Source organism: Oratosquilla oratoria, chromosome 42 (assembly GCF_046742065.1).
Source record: "Oratosquilla oratoria isolate Oo_2021 chromosome 42, ASM4674206v1, whole genome shotgun sequence".
Lineage (NCBI taxonomy): Eukaryota > Metazoa > Arthropoda > Malacostraca > Stomatopoda > Squillidae > Oratosquilla > Oratosquilla oratoria.
The window spans coordinates 20,797,693-20,802,692 of NC_134818.1; positions in this window are offsets into that span (position 1 = coordinate 20,797,693).

Below are 5,000 nucleotides of genomic sequence, written 5' to 3' on the forward strand. Positions count from 1 at the left end.
GTCGGCGACGAAAGCTTCCGGGGGGAGCGCAGCGTAGCGGTTGCGTGGCTGGAATCAGCGAGGAGCATTTGTTTTGTTTCGATTTACATGCAAATGGCGGTACGGGCCACACAAAGCCGACCTCGGCTGGGGAACCCCCCAGCTTCGCCAATCAAAGACCGATACGGGTTGTCATTGTCGGAGGTTGTGGAGAAAGCTCAGCCGGGAGTCGACCGAACGTCGCCCCCTCGTCTTACGAGCTCTCGCTGTTCGAGCAACAGATACTTCAGGGACGATTGGGCGACGGACAAGGCGACTTGTTTGGGGGTAACATGGAAAGGGTGACTGCAGTTTATGGCTCTTTATCGTTGGCTGAATCCATTCAAAACTGTATGCATATAAAGAGCGTGAAAATGAATGGTTAATTCTGTTTGAATAATAAAATATTTATTTTAGTCAAACAGTATTTATGCATATATGCATACACATGCATGTATATGTGTATATTTACATGTGTATACACAGACATTTATATGTACATGTATATACGCATGCATATGCGCGCGCACACACAATCACACACACATACACATGTGCACGTGTGTGTGTGTGTGTGTGAGCGTGTGTGTGCGTGTGTGTGTGTGCATGTTTGTGCAAACATGTGTACTTGCATGCAAACGTGTGTATCTGCGTGTGTGACTGCGTGCGTATGTTTGTGTGTGTATTTGCGTGCACACACATGAGTATGGGATTCTAAACTGATATAAATGACATGGAAAATGAAACGAAAATGCTGATCTTATAACATATTTGAAAAATAAAGAAATATAACTATGGAGGAGGCAAACGAAGTAAATATTGACAAATTAACCATTTACATCGGAGGAGCGATGTTGAGGGACCTTGGACATTCTGTTGTTAATCGTAAAAAAGATGTTGGGAAGGACGAAGGTTTCTCTTGTAGGAGAGTTAGAACAAACCACAATGAATCTCAACAGAAAATCATGCCGATAGGTGACCTTTTGGACTATAAGAAGGCTGTATGAAGAATAAATAAAAAAGAAAAACATACACAAACATTCAAATAAAGAGAAAGAAACATGCAAAGTAATCATTTGGAACTCGGAAGCTTATTGTCAGACATAAATATTTAGTTAAATATCTGAAGATCAAGTTTGAAAGGACTTCGAATTTTTCATAAGACCCTGTAAATCATAATCATCCAATTGTACTTAATACTTGGTATTTTGGTGCAGGTGAATATCTTAATCATTCACCATCATATTCCCACAAAGCGGGAATTAAGAAACCTCTGGTAGGGCAAGCCCTGTCCGTTGCGGCAAGCCGCTGTTTTTTTTGTTTTTTTTTTTCTGATGTTTGGGTCGCCTCCCCGCTCGGCCATGGTTTCTAATAATGAAACAAGAGCATATTTCTTCAGTTACTATGGTGACGTTACAGAGGCCGAATAGAATCATCAGGGGTTAACCAGAAGGAAACCAAGAGAGTATAAAGGCTCATAAAAAGTCTTCAAGGTGTTAAATAGCATACGATACCACTAACGTTATCTTAGTTAAAAAACCAAAATGTTCAGTTATTTGTGGATATAAACTGATAAAGACTGAAATGCTAGACTAGAGCAACTGCATACCAATAGACAAGAACGAATAGTTTGAGCTTTATCACCTACAGCACAAGAATAAACTAACCATGAACTTGATCATGATAACCCTGTTACCTGATAATGCAGGTTCATGTTTTTGCAGCCAAGTTGGAGTTGTTTGCTCCAATAGCCACCAGATGTCACCCATGATGTCAAATGACGTTCTGGATACGACCATTTGTCTCAATCAGCACTAAAAACACCATGGCAGAGTGACCAGGACCCTCAACTCTATTGTACAGCATGATCTATTTTCAAGTGGAAAGCGACACAACACAATGCAACACATGAATATATTCGTCATTTGTATGAGGTATAAAAATATTGAGCTTATTCTGTTGTGGTATTTGGAAATTCGCACTGAATTTTAATAACTTTGACCACTTCCATAACTTTGTTTGTAATTTCAAATTATTTAGATAGCAGTATGTTTCGTGTTGTTTATTATGCATTCTTTCCCACATTTTGGTGTCACAATTTGCATTCTACATTTCACCTGTATCCTACATTTTCTTTATCGTATTTAATAGTGATGTCACTAAGATTACACCACACACGACAGACACGTGTTTAAAGTGATATGTGAACGTGTGAACGGTGTATTTGGTTGTCGAACACGTTGGTTAAACCCCAAATACCCCGTTCACACGTTCACACATCACTTTAAACACGTGTCTGTCGAACCGCGTTCGACGGACCGTTAGACCGACCGTGTAAACCCCCTCTAAATCGAAATACATTAACCCTTTTCGTTTGGTTTGTTACATTTCCTTATATTCTAGCTGCCGTCGAATTGTTTCATTCAGCTATAGGTACCCTCCTTGGTAGATGAAGGGTTCATAATAAAAAAAGACGAATCACATTAAAAAAAAAAAAAGTGGGTCATCCCGAGAGATGAGTACAAAAAATAAAGTGACTCTCAAGCTTGACTACGGAAAGAGAAGATCCTTGAGAACTGGAAGAGGGACACAGGATCGCTTTCAAGAGCTACTTGAGGGTCGGGCTCCCATAGAAGGCAAGCTCAAGAACAGTCAACAGAGGGAATTTCCTCGGAATGAAAGAGGATGCTGTTGTGGTTGTTTGCATTTTGAGGAAGACGTTCAGCCATGGAAGCCATATTTAGTTTCTGTGCTCACCTTGTTTGGTGTCACATGATTAAGCATTTTTTGTGATATACTGTATTTCTTCCTTGACGTGAAATCAAACAGTGATGCGACAATCCTGATGCTTTAGACGGCATTTTTAATGATTATATAGTTAACTATAATAATACTGTACATACCAAAAACTTGTATATGATACAGATTTGACACTGAGGTGAGGTTCTACCATCATCACCATACGCAAAGAGAAAGAAGGAATGTTGGCATTACTTTATCATCGTGTGTGTGTGTGTGTGTGTGTGTGTGTGTGTGTGTGTGTGTGTGTGTGTGTGTGTGTGTGTGTGTGTGTGTGTGTGTGTGTGTGTGTGTGTGATATCACTCACCCACGGATATACTTTCTGTCTAGCAAAGAACTCAATAAAACTCACAAGTGTCTCGCTTTTGCCAGACGATTCTATTCAGCTAAATGAAGAATCACCAAATTGCGGCTCCCGAGGACAGATCTTCGGGCCCGCTGCCTCCGTGAATGTCAAAATAATAATGATAAAACAAGCAAACAAAAGATGAAAATGAAAAATGAAAAATAAATGAATAAATAAATTGGTAAGTGAATATGTTTGTTGTCTTTGTTTTTTGTGCATTTTGTATTTTGTATATTAGTAAAGAAATATGTTGACTGTATCTATTTTTTGTGTATTGATTTTATTGTATTGTACAATGGGGTTATGCACCCCGCGTTCGTCTTTCCCTCGGTTATCTAGCTCGATGTTAAAAAGGTCTTGTGACCCCTGAACTAAGTGAATCCCCCTGACCTAGTTACGAGTTAGAAGAAGAGGAGATTAAGCTAATATTTGCTCAACTGTGGCCATCTTCGCCACTTTTGCCCTGTATCATCGGATAGCCTGTGTGTGTGTGTGCAGCATAACCAAATAGCTGTTGGTGATGGAGCAAAACATCTTGTGTTTATGTGGACAATTTTAGGTTTAAGAAGGAAATAGGTAAGAACTGTGTTTATGAGAACAAATTTAGATTTAAGATGGTAATAGGCAAGAACTGTGTTTATGTGGACAAATTTAGATTTAAGAAGATAATAGGCAATAACTGGTTTACCAATAGAGTGTTCAACGAATGTAATAAACTTAGTAATCATGTAGTAGTGAGCGCTGAGAATTTTTTTTTTTTTTTTCTTTTTTTTTTTTTTTTTTTTTTTTTTTTTTTTTTTTTTTTTTTTTTTTTTTTTTTTTTTTTTTTTTTTTTAGAAAAGGTCGGATAACTTTATGGATGGGGATGGCAGGTGGTAATGGTCATGGAACTGCCTAGTGTAGGCCTTATGGTCTCTTGCAGTCTTCTTCATTCTTATGTTCTTATGTTATGTTGTAAATAATTAAACCAAAAGCAGTCAAATTAAGAAGTAGCAAGGAACAAGAAAAAGGAAGCCTGTAGTATGCCAGGCTGCACCTGAATAATAAGCTTGGATGGGAAGAATAGGCACCTCAAGCAGTCTTTACTCTGAGAATTGAAAGGAGCATAGTCGGTAAAATGCTCATTTGACATTTTTTGTTTAATCTTTTTCTTCCTAAGTTCAGGATACTACACTTATCAAAGAGTTAGAATATTTGCTAACTTTGTAGGTTTGTATTTCTTACGAGGCACAATCCCTTCCCTTACTCCCTTTCCTATGACGTCATGTCGCCATCGTTATTGAAAAGAAACGGATTCTACAAATTCTCTTTTAGCTGTAGATTTGCCAGTAGAATTAAAAAATCTCGTGATATCTAGCATTCCCCCATACATGTTTCGAATTATGCGAAAATTTCTTAATAGTATTCAATTTCATATTTTGTTCATAAAAATGTTACTCAAAAGACAACGAATAAACCTCTTTAGAAGATTATGTTAATCAAATGAAGAAATCAAACATGTTAAATAAGTAGATGGGGGATAGCTTTCATTCTCAGATTAGATCAAACAGAGTACACGAAACAGCTAAGCTAATGAAAAAATATATATATGTATATATGCGAGTATATATGTACTCCTCGATTATAAGGAAAATAAAATCAGATAATTTTGATGTAATAGATTTACGTTTTTGTGCAAAACACACGATATTCTCTTCTCATATTTCATCATAGCTTTTAGCCATTATTACTTTTGACGCCCTGCAGGCAAATGCTTTCACCAGCTACTCTATTTCTTTGCTCCCTCTAATTAAATTTTATTCCAGCGCATCTTATCTCTTCATCTATTTCTCTCTC